The sequence below is a fragment of the Cololabis saira genome, chromosome 10 (assembly GCF_033807715.1).
Source record: "Cololabis saira isolate AMF1-May2022 chromosome 10, fColSai1.1, whole genome shotgun sequence".
Taxonomy (NCBI): Eukaryota; Metazoa; Chordata; class Actinopteri; order Beloniformes; family Belonidae; genus Cololabis; species Cololabis saira.
This window is the reverse complement of record NC_084596.1, coordinates 6,254,506-6,272,472: the sequence shown is the minus strand read 5'-3', so window position 1 is coordinate 6,272,472 and position 17,967 is coordinate 6,254,506. Positions and strand designations below refer to the sequence as shown.

General features: G+C 44.4%; 1 protein-coding gene and 4 non-coding genes across 5 annotated transcripts in view; 4 read left to right on the top strand and 1 right to left on the bottom strand.

Annotated features, from left to right (window-relative positions):
* The window catches only part of LOC133452321 (NLR family CARD domain-containing protein 3-like), a 674,416-nt gene that overhangs the window by 45,009 nt on the left and 611,440 nt on the right, over positions 1 to 17,967 (bottom strand). The gene's annotated exons all lie outside the window — the stretch shown is intronic.
* On the top strand, positions 138 to 219 carry trnas-uga (transfer RNA serine (anticodon UGA)). The gene has a single exon. It is a non-coding gene; the product is annotated as a tRNA-Ser (tRNA).
* Positions 596 to 667, top strand: trnaq-uug (transfer RNA glutamine (anticodon UUG)). Its single transcript has one exon. It is a non-coding gene; the product is annotated as a tRNA-Gln (tRNA).
* trnas-uga (transfer RNA serine (anticodon UGA)) lies at positions 843 to 924 on the top strand. Its single transcript has one exon. It is a non-coding gene; the product is annotated as a tRNA-Ser (tRNA).
* Positions 2,729 to 2,800, top strand: trnaq-uug (transfer RNA glutamine (anticodon UUG)). Its single transcript has one exon. It is a non-coding gene; the product is annotated as a tRNA-Gln (tRNA).

Sequence of the window (17,967 nt, the reverse complement as noted above, 5' to 3'; positions counted from 1 at the left end):
AATCTGTGATCAATAGTTCACAACAAAATTGGTCCCGGCAGGTTAGCTGTGAGATAAGTACGGGAACAAACCTCAGAATTGTTTCTGATTCAAACAAACACACATTTATTTCAGCCAAATGTTCAAACATGTGACAAGTTGTTGTGGCGGAGTGGTTAAGGCGATGGACTTGAAATCCATTGGGGATTCCCTGCGCAGGTTCAAATCCTGCCAACAACGGTTAATGTTTGAACATGTTTGAACAAAGACTTGTAGTTGTTAACCGTAGACTAAAATGTCTTTCAAAACTAATCAGTGGGTTTTTTTTGTGTTATCCCCAGCATGCATTAATAGGTAACATCAGCCTACATTAATTTAGTTTTACATTTCTTTCCAAGCAGTCGGCCCAGGTTCGGTTCCTGGCTATCGTGACTGTAAACGTCTTTATATCTTACCAAACTTAATAGACGGCCTTCTAATGGCCCGCCCGCTGAATAACAGAAGAGTGGTTCTTCATGATCACACCTCCTAATAAACTGCCTTACACTGCCTTACTTACTTACTGCCTAACTTCAAAGGTACCCTAAACACCCAGACGCTCCTAGAAGCTGAACAGGGTTCCATGGTGTAATGGTTAGCACTCTGGACTTTGACTCCAGTAATCTGAGGTCAAATCTCAGTGGAACCTGTCAGTCTCCCACACAACCACGTACAAAGGTATCAAGGTTTTACCCACATGATGTTGTAGTATCAATCCACGAGGCTCCACCTCAAAAAACAACATATGGAAACGGAAACATTTAAGCTCTAAATTGTCTTGTTCTGAAGATTATCTCACACACACACACACACACAGGTGACAGGTTGTTGTGGCCGAGTGGTTAAGGCGATGGACTTGAAATCCATTGGGGATTCCCCGCGCAGATTCAAATCCTGCCAGCAACGAGTAATGTTTGAATGTGAAAGACGACTGCCCAATTTGCAGTTATTAATCATATCCAGTACTGTCCTTCAAAAGTAATCAGTTGGATTCCCTTGTGGTACATTTTGTATTTTCTACCCAGCATGGTAATACCCATGGATGATTTTTAATTTTACCACAACAGGACAAATTATATGAAGTCATACATTTATTTTTAACATGAATGATTTGAAGATAGGATTTTTTTTTTCGTTACGCCCGACATTTTCAAAGCATGCAAGTTTCTGTAGTGTAGTGGTTATCACGTTCAGCTAACACGCGAAAGGTCCCCTGTTCAAAACTGGGCGGAAACAAGTATGACTTTGCAATAATATTATTTGGATCAAATCAAATCAAATCAAACTTTATTTATATAGCACTTTTCCTACAAATAATGAAACACAAAGTGCTTAACAGAAAAAAAAACAAGAAAAACAAATAAACATAAAACTTATTAATGCCCCCCCCCCCCCCCCCCCCCCGCAGACAAAATCACACTACAATTCACCTAAATTACACACACAGACACGCACGCAGACACATGGTGTAGACATGGCTAGGCACAGAGGATCCAGGTGAGGAAACGGTAACAGGGAGCCGTCCAGGCCAGGAGGTCTCATAGCCCGCAGCTACAAGGGAGGGGGCCCACAGAGACCATCCCCCCCGGACGGATAGAGGAGTCCACACCACAGCGGTGAAGCCGTGGTGCAGAGCTCCACAACCATCCAGGCCGGAACCACCCCCAGGACGACCCCCTGCAGGCCAGAGTCACTCCCAGCATGGAGGCTCCCCATGAGGAAACACTGGAGATAAAAGCTACAAGAAAACAGGATAAAATACACTAAAGGAGTTTATAAAAAACATAAAACATACAAATATAAAATCCTAAAAGTATGTCTAGAAAGTAAGACATTAAAAACTAAAATAATAAAACAGTAAAATGTATAAAATAGACCATAAATAACAACTAAAATATTTAGATAAAACATTGAGATTAAACAAAAATAAAATACGATAAGAAAGGATAAACTAAATATAAAACAGAGCAGTAAGATTCAATAAAAATAAGGGTGAGCATAAGAAATGTATAAGAGTAAAAATGAGTCAGTTAAAAGCCTGATTAAAGAGATGGGTCTTGAGCCTCTTTTTAAAAACATCAACAGTCTCTGCGGCCCTGAGGTTCTCCGGGAGGCTGTTCTTGGAAAACCACTCTAGTCCTCTTCTTGGTGCTCAGGACAGGAAGGTCGACCATCTCTTTCTCGCATTGGGTCTCATGCAGAAATTAATTTCGTTGCAGTTCCAAAACTGACCAAAAGCCAGTCATTCTCCATTTACCTACACTTTAAAATGTCCAACTTTACAGGAAAAAAAGAAACATATTAGAGAGATTTTTTACAGGATTTTTTTCGTCATGCCCGCCGTTTTCAATACATGTCAGTCACTAGCTTCCACCACCAGACCCCAGGAGCTTCCACCACCAGACCCCAGGAGCTTCCACCACCAGACCCAAACAAAAACTCAACAACCTCAACAACCCGGCTCACCTGGAGCCACCCAAAGACCCGGCTCACCGTCCGAACCCGGGGACCCGCTTTTAAGCCCCCCCCGAACGGCCACTGGAGTGAAAGAGCCAGCCCTTGGGCCTGGAGGACCAGGGCCCTGGTACCCTAAACACCCAGACGCTCCTAGCACCATGGACAGCACTCTGTCAGATGCTCAGGCGCATATTGCTTTTCACTCATGTTCTGGTTTCAGGACCACCATAAAACCACAATAAAAGCTGAACAGGGTTCCATGGTGTAATGGTTAGCACCCTGGACTTTGACTCCAGTAATCTGAGTTCAAATCTCAGTGGAACCTGTCAGTCTCCCACACAACCAGGTACAAAGGTATCAAGGTTTTACCCACATGATGTTGTAGTATCAATCCACGAGGCTCCACCTCAAAAAACAACATGGGGAAATGGAAACATGGACACCATTAGACCTGCTTTAGGGGGCTGGAGTTACCCTAAAATGTCCATAAGAACCCTTAAATATGTGATGAATGTATCTAATATCATGAGTATGTTCTTGTTTAAGCAGTTTATACAGTCGTTTTCAGATAGTGATGCTAATGATGGTCACTGATCAATACGAAGGATCATTTCCAACAGTTGTTTCCCTTCACAGTTCCAAACAAATCTGATCAATTTTAAGAGATAATCAGAAAGAAATCAGTCTTAGAAGAGATCTGCTTCATTCATATCTGAGAGAATTGTGCTGGGTCACATGATGTCATTTAAGCTGGTTAGTTAGTTGACAGAGTTGTAGGATTTTTGACACTGTCAGAAGATTTGAAAGGAGTGACGCCGTCCCCCAAAGTCACGGACTGTGTGGCGGAGTCACATCCTGGTTAAACAGCAGAGTGGTGCAGCGGAAGCGTGCTGGGCCCATAACCCAGAGGTGGATGGATGGAAACCATCCTCTGCTACTTAAGACTTCCTCTCATACATGACATTCCTGTGAGAGATTAACTGAAATCTATCCAGAGCTTTTTGCAAACAAGAAAGTGGATGTATGAACATACTGCACTGACTGTTGATGAAAATGCATCAAAATGTTTTTAAAAAATGAGGATGAAAATATGTCTCAAACTGATAAAGTAAAACCAACCATTTTAAAATAAAGGCTCTAAATTGTCTTGTTCTGAAGATTCACACACACACACACACACACACACACACACACAAACACACACACACACACACAGCTGACAGGTTGTTGTGGCCGAGTGGTTAAGGCGATGGACTAGAAATCCATTGGGGATTCCCCGCGCAGGTTGGAATCCTGCCAACAACGGTTAATGTTTGAATGTGCAAGAGGACTGCCCAATTTGCAGTTATTAATCATATCCATTACTGTCCTTCAAAAGTAATCAGTTGGATTCCCTTGTGGTACATTTTGTATTTTCTACCCAGCATGGTAACCCATGGATGATTTTTAATTTTACCACAACAGGACAAATTATATGAAGTCATACATTTATTTTTAACATGAATGATTTGAAGATAGGAATTTTTTTTTCGTTACGCCCGCCATTTTCAAAGCATGCAAGTTTCTGTAGTGTAGTGGTTATCACGTTCACCTAACACGCGAAAGGTCCCCTGTTCGAAACATGTATGACTTTGCAATAATATTATTTCGATCTTGGAAAACCACTCCAGGCCTCTTCTTGGTGCTCAGGACAGGAAGGTCGACCATCTCTTTCTCACATTGGGTCTCATGCAGAAATGAATTTCGTTGCAGTTCCACAACTGACCAAAAACCAGTCATTCTCCATTTACCTACACTTTAAAATGTCCAACTTTACAGGAAAAAAAGAAACATATTAGAGAGATTTTTTACAGGATTTTTCTCGTCATGCCCGCCGTTTTCAAAACATGTCAGTCACTAGCTCCAGGACAGCAGCAACGGACCAAAATACCAGCAACAGCGTAGAAAACCTTGTGAAGACTTACAGAAAACATCTGACCTCTGTCATTGCCAACAAAGGGTGTTTAACAAATTATTGAGATTAACTTTACTTATTGATCAAATACTTATTTTCAACTATAATTTGCAAATACTTTATTTAAAAATCAGCCGATGTGATTTTCTGATTTTTTTTTTTTTTTTTTTCATTTTGTTTCTCATAATTGAAATATATCTGTGATGAAAATGACAGGCCTCTCCTATCTTGTTAAGTGGGAGAACTTGCACAACTGGTGGTCTGACTAAATACTTTTTGCCCTCTATGATTAGATTTATGTTCATTAAACAACCTTGGAAATGTCAGAAATGGCTCTGTGGAGCAATGGTAGAGTGTCTGACTCCAGATCAGAAGGTTATGTGTTCAACTCACATCAGGGTCAAAATGAAGTTTTAGTTTTTTTATTTATCCATCCTCACGAGTTCACCAACCAGACTAACTTCAGCTGCAACAGAAAACTTTGATATGTATCTGGAATTGTTCAAATCTGCATGATCACGATCAAGTTGTAGTCCTTCACACACACATTAATTCTGGTGCACGCACATTTCTGAGGTTTTGAGAAAGAGGATCAACTCGTGGACCACATGGCCTAATGGACAAGGCTGACTTCAGATCAGAAGATTGAGGGTTCAAGTCCCTCTGTGGTTATAGAGCCTTCAGCTAGTTACATCTGGTGTCCTTACTCACATTCACTCTTTAGAGGATTCTTTATCTACCCTCTCCAGTTATTACAAAAATAAGGAGAGATTAGAAGTTCTCCAATAGAATGACAAAACAGCATCCACATTCACTAAGAGCAGCAGAACTTCTGACAAAGTACTCTGCTATAAATAAGCAAACGTGTGAGAAACACTGCCAGAACCAGCAGTGAGAGATATGTGATCTTTCAGGCATCTCAAGACATTTGATTTTAGAGGCTCTGAGCCGGGTTGGTGAGTGGCTTTCTGGGGGCTGGCTCTTTCACTCCGGTGATCAGATTTTCACACAATTCACACTTCAATTGATTGGGGTGGGGAGGAGGGGTGCTACGGCCCGGACACTTAGCCAAGGACAATGCACTCTAGCAGTGGTAAGGACCCGGCAAGGGGCGCATAAGGGAGACTATGCCCTCAGACGAGTTATCCATTGCGCCACTAGCCCTTTTTGATTGTAACATGTGGAAACACATGTGGTGTAACAACTCAGATGTCCCAACCAAAGTAGATGGCAGTGGCCAAAGCCATAGCCGAGTACAGTGAGGAAATAGAGTCCCGCTCTGGGAAGATGAAAAATAATGGCAGTCCTTCGAGCCGGAGTTGTGTGAGGTTGGAAGAAGAGTTTACGGAGGTGTGCCGCCCCTGTCGTCAGGTAAGGGCATTTGCTTCGAATGAGATATGAGAAAGGGAGAGGATGAATAAAAGAGGCCCATGAAAGACAAACATAATGCATGAGCCGGGGCAGTTTTGGAAACATTATGGAAGACGGCTAACCTGCGGCACCTTTGAAGTGTACATTTCCGGGCATACACAGAGACAAATGAAAAAAGCAAGTAAATAAGTAAATGAGACAGAAGAAAAACGTGCACACTACAAAGGTTGTGACTGGGAGAGTATTAAAGATTAGGATTTTTTGAGCTAGCCAGGAGTTGAACCTAGAATCTTCTGATCCGTACTCAGACGCGTTATCCATTGCTCCACTAGCCCTTTTTGCTTGTAACATGTGGAAATGACATAATCTGATTGTTTTGACTTTTGAGTATAGCTTATAATGAGAAGAAAAAAAACAACTTTTGGGGGTAGAAGCTGGCATGGCGACCCAAAAATACTGGATTTTACCCCTATATTGCCTTTATATACCAACTTTTGATGAGTAACCTTGACCTTGAGGGGTAATCTTGACCTCAAATCATTGAAATAACACCAGAATCAGATTCTACGATCCAGAAAACCCATAAAAAGTGGTATCATTTATGATTCTAGGCCTTTCCGTTTTTTGGGGGTGGCAGCCATATTGGATTGCGAAATATGGCAGCACCATGGGGCGCCAATCTTGGCACCCATCTTAAAATGATTAAGTATGGTATGGACAACATCTGTGCCAAATTTGGCAAATTTGCGAGAATCTGAACCAAACGGTCCTTATTTTGCCACGGGGCCCCCGACTAGGAAGAGAATGAATAAAAGAGGTCCCATGAAAGACAAACATAATGCATGAGCCGGGGCAGTTTTGGAAACATTATGGAAGACGGCCTATCCTGCGGCACCTTTGAAGTGTACATTTCCGGGCATACACAGAGACAAATGAAAAAAGCAAGTAAATAAGTAAATGAGACAGAAGAAAAACGTGCACACTACAAAGGTTGTGACTGGGAGAGTATTAAAGATTAGGATTTTTTGAGCTAGCCAGGAGTTGAACCTAGAATCTTCTGATCCTTACTCAGACGCGTTATCCATTGCTCCACTAGCCCTTTTTGCTTGTAACATGTGGAAATGACATAATCTGATTGTTTTGACTTTTGAGTATAGCTTATAATGAGAAGAAAAAAAACAACTTTTGGGGGTAGAAGCTGGCATGGCGACCCAAAAATACTGGATTTTACCCCTATATTGCCTTTATATACCAACTTTTGATGAGTAACCTTGACCTTGAGGGGTAATCTTGACCTCAAATCATTGAAATAACACCAGAATCAGATTCTACGATCCAGAAAACCCATAAAAAGTGGTATCATTTATGATTCTAGGCCTTTCCGTTTTTTGGGGGTGGCAGCCATATTGGATTGCGAAATTTGGCAGCACCATGGGGCGCCAATCTTGGCACCCATCTTAAAATGATTAAGTATGGTATGGACTGTTAGGTCTTAATCAACATCAAACCCAGCTTCTAACAAAGAAAAACACCAAAGACTTGGAAATGAGTTTTTAAATGCGCTCTTGCAAGAGGGAAGCAAAGTCACAGCCTTCAGAGCAACGGAGACTCTCTAGTGAATGCTGCTGATAGTGCTTCGACATTCCCTCAGTGCATTGCCCTTTTATTGAGATTTCAAACAGGAAACTTTACCATATTCGGTACACAATGAACAATTAGAAGAAACAGATGGAGAAACAGATCAGATGATTGTTGAAAAGTCATATGTATGACTTTTCAGTTAATTAACAACTTATCTGTGGTGTGCAGAGCAACAGACATCCTTTTAAGAATCCTTAAATGGTCAAGAGGTTATTGTTGTCATCAGATGGTCAACTAACAATGGGATAGTTGTTTGGTCAGACCAAACTCAGGAAGAGCTGGCCTGTCATCTGTTAACATGTGATAACCAGCAGTCAGGGTAAAAGTCTTTAAGAACCACGAAGGTCAAAGGGGTCAAATGAGGCCCCCTCTGGACAACAGGAACTACTGGACAACTGCACAATAGTCAACTGTTTTGACAGAGCGGACAACCCCCCTAAATACCCGCAGGAAATGGTCTGTCCTGTGACTTCTGTTAACAATAGTAAAGATGTGCAAAACGCAGCAGTCAGCTTCTCTGAGCTGACCTAATTAAGCCTATTCCGATAGTTTTATAATTTCATAAGGACAGACTTGTTTAAACACTTCAGATTAATCTCACAATTCCCTCCTGTTGTTCTTATGAACCTTCAACTAATATCCGTCCATCAGGCTTAGGATATGAGCATCATACTATAAGTTCAACATATGAGAAATATCAAGGGGAAAGTTTATAACATACTTAATGCAAATTTACTAATGCAACTATTGACAAACAAAATGAAACAGTTTACATTCTGGTGCCATCATGGACATTCTCGTCATTAATTCTGTTGGGCTAGCCACATTCTTCAGGTTAGGTTTGTTGGAGTTGCTGGTAATGGACTTCAGAATACTGGACTAATGAAGTTTGGATGGACCTTTGGACCATCGCACGGAGACACGGAATGATACAGGCAGTAAAAACACAGAACAGTACCAGAACAGTAATGAATGGAATCATAATTTTAGTCATTATGTCAGTCCAGTGGCCTGAGATCAGCCAGGACCAAAAAGTGGTACCTGCTGAGCGCCTGTCTTCTGACACGACTTTGGCCAACTGACGTAATTCGGCTATAGCTGTAGTAATATTACCTTCAGTACCGGTTTCATCAGGGATGAATGTACAGCAGTGTTCCCCAATCATTGCACAGACTCCACCATCCTTAGCAGTTATCAAATCCAACACAGTTCTATCTTGGAGCTCCATTTCTCTAATGGCAGCCATTTCAGTTGCCACTCCTCCTAAGGCTTTAAGAGTGGAGTTAATGAACAGACCCATGCGATAATTTATAGTCTCAATCCTTAACATGGTCTTTGCGACTCCCAACTGGGGAAGGGCTGACAAAACTATCTTTTGGCTTGTTGACCAGAGTTTATGGTCATCGGGGACATCTCTACCCCAGACTGAGTCATGGGGGAGGATACCTGTGGCACGTTTAGTACGTGCGGGGGTATGGTGTCCACGAAACACAAATGCGTCTTGAACCAATCTTACCATCATACATCTACCTACCCATCCTGGTGGGAGGAGTAGATAGATTGAGTTGCCACACATCCAAGAGATATCATCTTGTGGGTCAGTCCCAACTGCATCAGGAGCTGCATAGTACTCAGTTGTTGTGCAACTCATAGGTAGCTTGGCTGTCCAGTTATCAAGGCTAATGATAATTCTATTAAAGAATTATTAATAATTAATAAAGTTGACTATTTATCAAATTGTATTATCAAAAATGATAATTCTCGTAGGGGCACCACCGCCGGGGCCTTACTTCCGGTGGGATTCGATAACTAACAGCAGAAAATCAGTCTCATTATGATTTGAATTATCCTGCAGAACAGCAAATCTTACAGAATAACAGTGAAGGCGTGATGTCCGAACACTAGGCTCTGCTTAAACAAATCAATTTGTGACCAAATCTTGCATGAAATAACACAACCACTCATAAAGAAATCAATCAGAGTTTATTTACATACGGGTATCAAAAGAGATGTAAATAAGTACCCGAATAAATCTGATGGCACACGACATTATTATAAAACCATTAACTAACAAGAAAAACAACAATCAATAAAATGAAACATAAACGTTAAATGCATGGAATGAAAACGAAAAGAAATCAAGCAATAATAACGAAGATACAGAACATCTACAGTTCAAACAGGGTTCCTGTGGTCTTTTAAAGATGGACGCGCCCTCTTGGCCACGTGTAATTAGCACGGATGGTGATCCCGGTGTTAAACCGTGATCAACTGCAGAAAACAGCGCTTTAAAACGTGAATGACTAGCAGAAAGTAGTGACTACAAATTAATGAAAACAGTCCTTATAATGATGGTGGTGTAATCTCAGCTCTGAACACAGATTTAGCTCTGTAACACTCCCAGTTAAACTCATACACCCAGGTCTCAAAACCTCACGCCTCCTCGGGTCTCCGGGTGCCGATCAGGGGTTCCTGCCGGGTCTTTGGTCGGAGTCCGATCCCAGAGAGTCCTCCCGCCTCTCCCGCTCCTCCTCCTGACTCTGGAATCACGAGAGGACGGGGGTACAGCTGAAGCAGCCGGCGCTCCAGCTCCGGTCCGGAGGCTATCACGTCGTCTCGGGGGCGCGCGGGGCCAGTCTACTTCTTCTGAGTGCTGGTGCCCGTCGGCCTGAGCGCGTGGCCCCGGGACGGGCAGCGGGATGCGTCTCGGTTCTGCGCGGGGCAGGCTGTCCACAGGTCCTTTCAGGTGAAGTTTAAGAGCAGAGAGAGAGGTTAGGAAAGAAGAACGGGTCTCACCCTGGGCCGGGGCCGAGCTTCGAAGCGGCTTCCCCCCCCTTTCCAGCTCCCAGGGACCGGGGACACGTGAAGCAGGACTCTGGATGAAAAGTTGAGACCGGGAGCTGATGGGGGCGGCTCCGTGCACCGCGGCTTCAACGGGCTGCAGGTCCACCGGAGCGGCCCGATGGGGCCTTACACCTCCCCCCAGCCGGGGGGAGAAAGGGAGATGGGATCTTGGCCCAGAGCCAAACGATCCAGCTCGGATGAGAGGGTGATCGGAAAAAAAAAGAGTGAAAAAGAAGCAGCGGCAGGGGTTTTGATCCTACGCGCGCTGCAGTGACGTCATCGGTGCCTCATTGCGATTGGATGCGCGCGCTTGTAGGCGCCACCCCCCCCCGCAAGGCATGCTGGGGGTTGTAGTTCAGGCAACGGCGCCATTTTATGAGGCACATTAAAGCGGAAAAGGGGGGGGGTTCAAAGAAGCAGTACCATTTTGAGGTCTGGTTTTAGGGCTCCGCTGCATCCCGACCCCTGCTTAGGTGTCATAAAACCCCAAGGAAGTCTGTTTTCCCTGGCAGAAACCCTGCTGGGTCCTTGTTTTGATCTCCGGCCATGCCGTGGGGGTCGTAAACGGACTATCTCGACCCAGGCCGAGATAACCAGGAGTTAGCAGCAGGGGGTCGCAGGACTTCAGGAAGAAGGGGCAAAGTCTGGTTTTACAGGTCCTCATAATCACAAAATATTCATACATTTATAAGTCCAGATTTCACATGGGCGACGCACAACATCCCCCCTTAGAATCGACCGCCGGAATGCAGGGTCTGGTTGTCGAATCTAACAACGGTGCAACAGTCCATGTGGTCACGAAACTCTGGTTGGGGGCGTGAGCTCGCCTGGTTTCCTCCACTAGGCGAGCCATGCACAAAAACATGAAAAGAAAAACATATTCAAAGCAATAACATCATTCATTTACCTAACACAGTGATATCACTCTTAAAGTGCGGTAGATGAAAGATAAAAGGAGAGGTTAGTTAGGTTTCAGTATGTACACTGTACCTAAAAACAAAAACCAACAATTTAACCACTCTTTGATTAATTGCTAGGCGACAAAAACACACAAATTAACTTATGTCGGCTATGGAAGCCTGGAAATTGTGTGTAGGCGTGAATTTTTTTTTAACGCCCCAAAGTATCCTACCCCCCTTTCAGGTGTGGAGCGGGCTTCCACTTCTGGGTCAGAAAAATTGTGAGGGGGCCGCTGCATACAAGGTAATGCAGCTGTTCAGTGTTCTTTTTGCTAAAAAGGTCAAACGTGGGACCCCCCTTGCTCTGAGGTACGGCGTCTGCGCCTTGGTTGTTAATCGTGATCTGTTCTCCTCTGGTTTACTTTAAGAAAACGCTGAGCTGCTTCTTCAGCGTCAGTAACAGTGAAAACTGGGAAGGGCCGCAGCTCCTTTCGGGTAATTAATTTTTGGCTTACTCATGGTGGCGTCTGACCAGGGGGCTCAGGGGATGAGATGACCGGGCTCACCACTTTTGGGTCCAGCCTAAGAACAGACTTGCCTGTCGGTCGATCTCTATCAGCCTGCATGTCCACCTCTGCTGGTTCTCCGTCCACTGCGATGAGCTCTCTGCCATTAATAACCACACCTCAGCTCACGGTCCAGGCCCCAGCGCTTCGCTTGGGATTCTGGCAAGAGATTACACTTATTAACGAAGTCAGCTCACGTTATCACCCAGATTAGAAGAAATTAAACCGATAACAAACCCTGAGAGACTGGGGTATTGGTTATAACCTTAGAAGCAAGAACCAACTGAAAGGAATTAATAAAGTGAATAAAAAGGGAGGAATCTTTAAATAACTTTAAATTAAAGATTCAACTTAAAACACAGTAGAGATTAATCTGAGAAGATTAATAACTCACATGGGGTAATCAGCAACAGTTCAATTAATAGAATTAAAGAAATTAAGTCAACCATTACCTTCAGTTAAGTATGGTTGCAAAAGGGGATTAATCAGAGATTAATAAAATAGTGATCCATCAATAAAAATTCAGGTTAATAAAATCAGGAACTTACAGCGAGCCAACCATTAGTTTCCATGGAACCTGGTTGCAAAAGGAAATTACTCAAACAGATTCACAAAAATTGAGTGGTAGAAAAAGTTCAGGTTAATAAAATTAACAGAACTTAAAGCAAACCCAACCATTACCTTCAGTGAAGCAGTAGCATTACCTTCAGTGAAGTAAGGTTGCAGAGGAAATCAATCACAAGATTAATAATCGTGTGATGAAAAATAAAAGCTCAAATTAATAAAATTAAAGAACTTAACAAAGCAACCAACCCTTAGTGAGGCGAGGTTGCCATTAGAACCGGGAGGTTTTAAAATAACCGTAGGAATCAGATAATGAGGGGGGAAGAAAAATAAAAATATTTTCTTTCCCGATCAAAATTAATGTTCTGTTATTTCATACAAACTGGTCACAAATATCGTTTCGAGAGAGCCTCACACGGGGCACCATTTATGCTGTGCAACTCATAGGTAGCTTGGCTGTCCAGTTATCAAGGCTAATGATAATTCTATTAAAGAATTATTAATAATTAATAAAGTTGACTATTTATCAAATTGTATTATCAAAAATGATAATTCTCGTAGGGGCACCACCGCCGGGGCCTTACTTCCGGTGGGATTCGATAACTAACAGCAGAAAATCAGTCTCATTATGATTTGAATTATCCTGCAGAACAGCAAATCTTACAGAATAACAGTGAAGGCGTGATGTCCGAACACTAGGCTCTGCTTAAACAAATCAATTTGTGACCAAATCTTGCATGAAATAACACAACCACTCATAAAGAAATCAATCAGAGTTTATTTACATACGGGTATCAAAAGAGATGTAAATAAGTACCCGAATAAATCTGATGGCACACGACATTATTATAAAACCATTAACTAACAAGAAAAACAACAATCAATAAAATGAAACATAAACGTTAAATGCATGGAATGAAAACGAAAAGAAATCAAGCAATAATAACGAAGATACAGAACATCTACAGTTCAAACAGGGTTCCTGTGGTCTTTTAAAGATGGACGCGCCCTCTTGGCCACGTGTAATTAGCACGGATGGTGATCCCGGTGTTAAACCGTGATCAACTGCAGAAAACAGCGCTTTAAAACGTGAATGACTAGCAGAAAGTAGTGACTACAAATTAATGAAAACAGTCCTTATAATGATGGTGGTGTAATCTCAGCTCTGAACACAGATTTAGCTCTGTAACACTCCCAGTTAAACTCATACACCCAGGTCTCAAAACCTCACGCCTCCTCGGGTCTCCGGGTGCCGATCAGGGGTTCCTGCCGGGTCTTTGGTCGGAGTCCGATCCCAGAGAGTCCTCCCGCCTCTCCCGCTCCTCCTCCTGACTCTGGAATCACGAGAGGACGGGGGTACAGCTGAAGCAGCCGGCGCTCCAGCTCCGGTCCGGAGGCTATCACGTCGTCTCGGGGGCGCGCGGGGCCAGTCTACTTCTTCTGAGTGCTGGTGCCCGTCGGCCTGAGCGCGTGGCCCCGGGACGGGCAGCGGGATGCGTCTCGGTTCTGCGCGGGGCAGGCTGTCCACAGGTCCTTTCAGGTGAAGTTTAAGAGCAGAGAGAGAGGTTAGGAAAGAAGAACGGGTCTCACCCTGGGCCGGGGCCGAGCTTCGAAGCGGCATCCCCCCCCTTTCCAGCTCCCAGGGACCGGGGACACGTGAAGCAGGACTCTGGATGAAAAGTTGAGACCGGGAGCTGATGGGGGCGGCTCCGTGCACCGCGGCTTCAACGGGCTGCAGGTCCACCGGAGCGGCCCGATGGGGCCTTACACCTCCCCCCAGCCGGGGGGAGAAAGGGAGATGGGATCTTGGCCCAGAGCCAAACGATCCAGCTCGGATGAGAGGGTGATCGGAAAAAAAAAGAGTGAAAAAGAAGCAGCGGCAGGGGTTTTGATCCTACGCGCGCTGCAGTGACGTCATCGGTGCCTCATTGCGATTGGATGCGCGCGCTTGTAGGCGCCACCCCCCCCCCGCAAGGCATGCTGGGGGTTGTAGTTCAGGCAACGGCGCCATTTTATGAGGCACATTAAAGCGGAAAAGGGGGGGGGTTCAAAGAAGCAGTACCATTTTGAGGTCTGGTTTTAGGGCTCCGCTGCATCCCGACCCCTGCTTAGGTGTCATAAAACCCCAAGGAAGTCTGTTTTCCCTGGCAGAAACCCTGCTGGGTCCTTGTTTTGATCTCCGGCCATGCCGTGGGGGTCGTAAACGGACTATCTCGACCCAGGCCGAGATAACCAGGAGTTAGCAGCAGGGGGTCGCAGGACTTCAGGAAGAAGGGGCAAAGTCTGGTTTTACAGGTCCTCATAATCACAAAATATTCATACATTTATAAGTCCAGATTTCACATGGGCGACGCACAACACAGTACAAGTGGCATTCGTGGGCAAAAATGTTTTGTCAAATTTGGTCGGGTCAGCTGTGTTCCGGCCGCAAGCGGCTAGATTAATGGAGCACTTAGAGATTGGGACTTCTCCTACGAATGTGGGTTTCCCAAAATCTATTTCGTTGCTGTAACAGACTGCTTTAAGGTGTTGTGGGAACGGTATTTCCTGTATCATGATTGGGGAAGACCAATCGTATGATAGGAGATGGCTAAACCCACGGCCTTTATTAGCTGGGGCCGTGCTGTTGAATCCTTTAACGTAATTTAGCAAATAGCCTGAGCTGTACCTGGATTTCAATATATCAGGGTAGTACGAACCATTGCGTGGGTCTATGGGAATGGGGTGTACTGGTGGGCTACCTGCTGACAAAGGCATTCGGCTACACACATAGCAATTAGACATGTTCTGTTCCTTAGCTATAAACCCAGCAAAATTGTACCACATGTTCATTTCAAACCGAGCCTTGGGTTGTTTGACTTCATACCACTTGCGGATTGGTATGGCCGCTATTGATCTCTTCTCTCGGGGCTCCTCTTCATTCTTCTCCACCAGGAGCCAGATTGTGGTCAAGAGGACCACAATGGCCATGATGATGAGTGGAATTCTCATGATGGCAGTGCAAGGGGGCACGACCCGTGGCTGGCGAGTAGGCGTCAGATGAGTTCTTCGGCGGACAAAGGTTTTGATACCGTCCGACTTCCGGCCTACTCAGGGTCTGGAAAGTTTTTTACTAGTTTGCACTGCGACTGGTGAACCCACGTAGATCGTTCAGCAATCTTTACTGCTGTCGGGGTCGTGATCTGGACGACAAAAGGGCCGTCCCATCGGGGTGATGACCACGTCTTTCGTTTCACCACTCGAACCAGGATCTGGTCACCTGGTTTCAGCAATTCCTGCGTAGAAGGGAGAGGAGAAAGCGGCAGCTTACAGGAACTTTGAACATCTTTCTCAGCAAACAATTTACTCATCCACATCGAAAGTGGATCTGCCTCTTCGGTTTTCTCTTGCCACGGCTCTCCCTCCCATAGGGGGAGTTGGAACGGGCGACCATGCACTACCTCAAAGGGTGTGAGGCCTGATGGGTTTGGAACGATTCTCATGTACATTTTGACTAATGGCAGGCATTCAGGCCATGGTTTTCCAGTTTCTTCCATGGTTTTTCTGAGCCTTAGCTTAACAGTGCCATTAGTTCGTTCCACTAGGCCTGCACTTTGTGGGTGATAGGCACAGTGGTTCTTTAGATTGATACCTAGGTGTTTAGCCATGTTTTGGACTACAGTGTTCACAAAATGTGCACCATTATCACTCCAAATTAATCTTGGAATGCCATGTTCTGGAATTATGTGTTTGCAAATGGCTTTAGCTACTGTGAGTGCGTCAGCTGTTTTGGCCGGGACTATTTCAACCCATTTGGATAATGAGTCAATTAACACTAGGCAATACTTGTATTGCCCACTTCTGGACAGCTCAATGAAATCCATATGGATAACTTCAAATGGATAGGTCCCTTGGGGACACTGACCTCTTTTAGGTCTTACATTGCCTTGCGTGTTGTGCCTGCAACAAGTTAGGCAGCCTACAAAATTTTTTAAAGTAGGTATTTAGACCTGGTGATGTATGGAATATTTCATGTACCATACTTTGCATCCCTCCTGTTGAGACATGGGATTTCCCATGGCTCAATTTAGCCACCAGGGGGAACAGATTTTTTGGGAGTACAGGTTTATTTTGCACTACATAGAGGCCTTCTAGAGTTACAGTAGCACCCTCATTTAGCCAAATGTCTTTCTCTCTTTGCGGAGCATTGTTTTGCATGTCAATCAAAATTTGAGTTGGAATGGTGTCCATTTGTGTGTTGGTCATGATGTCAGTTGCGGTTTTTTGAGCTGCTGCTTTGGCCGCTTCATCTGCTTTAGCGTTTCCTTTGGTGATTCTGTCGATTCCTTTGGTGTGAGCCTTGCATTTGCATACTGCTATTTCTTTGGGGAGCAGTACTGATTTGAGGAGTTCTTTCAATAAGGCTGCATGTTCCACTGGTTTCCCTGTGGATGTCTTCATTCCTCGCCGGTTCCATTGGGCGGAGAATACATGGAGGACCGAGTGTGCATATTGGCTGTCTGTGAATATTGTGACTATTTCTCCTTCAAACAGTTGACAGGCTTTTGTCAAGGCTTGGATTTCTGCAGATTGAGCTGATTGATTGGATGGCAGTTTTTCAGCATGCAGAACTTCGTCATCCGTGACTACTGCATAACCGACTTGGTTCTTTCCTTCAGGTGATTTTGAGGCTGATCCATCTACATAGACATATGTGCTGTCTGGGATGGGCATGTCTAGTAGGTCAGGTCTTGGTTTGCAACAGCTGTCTGTTCTTTCCACACAGTGGTGCGGGTCGCCGTTGTCTTCTGTGGGGAGAAGTGTGGCTGGATTCAGAGTGTTGCATCTCTGCAACGTCAGGTGTGGTTGGGATAGCAGTGTTGCAGTAATTGACAAGTGTCTGGCAGGCGACATGAATGACATTTTAGTGCTGGTGATTAGCATATCAACAGCATGTGGCACTTTTAGGGTGAGGGGGTGAAACAACACCAGTTCAGCTGAGGTCTGGATGGCCAATGCAGCTGCGCACACTGCTCTAACACAAGAAGGCAGTGCAGCTGCTACTGGGTCCAACCTTTTGGAGTAGAACGCTACTGGCCTTAGTTTGTCCCCAAATGTCTGTAGTAGCACTGAGGTCATGAATATACCTTTACAGTCTACTGTCTGGATGAATGCCTTGTTGTAGTTTGGTAGGGCCAGAACTCCAGAGTTCAGAATCACAGTTTTCACCTCCTCAAATGCTTGGGTGCCTTCTGGGGTCCATGGAATTGGGTCTTTCATTGACATTTCCATGGTGTAGATGAGATCCAACAGTGGTTGTGTGAGCTCTGCAAAGTTTGGGATCCAACTTCTGCAATAATTGGTTAATCCTAGGAATGCCATCATCTGTTTTTTGTTAGTGGGTTTTGGACAATTTCTGATGGCTTCCCTCCTGTTCTCAGTCAGGCTCTTTCCTGCTTGAGAGACATTGTGTCCAAGGAAAACCACTTCCTTCTGGCAGAATTGGAGTTTCTTTAATGAGGCTTTGTTTCCAGTTTCCTCCAGGTGCTTGAGCAGAGCAATTGTTTCTTCTTTGCATTCTTCTTCTGTTGGACTGGCTATTAGAATGTCATCTACATACACCAGAATCTGGGTCATTGGTGAATGTTGATGTGTACTCAGACATGCCATTATC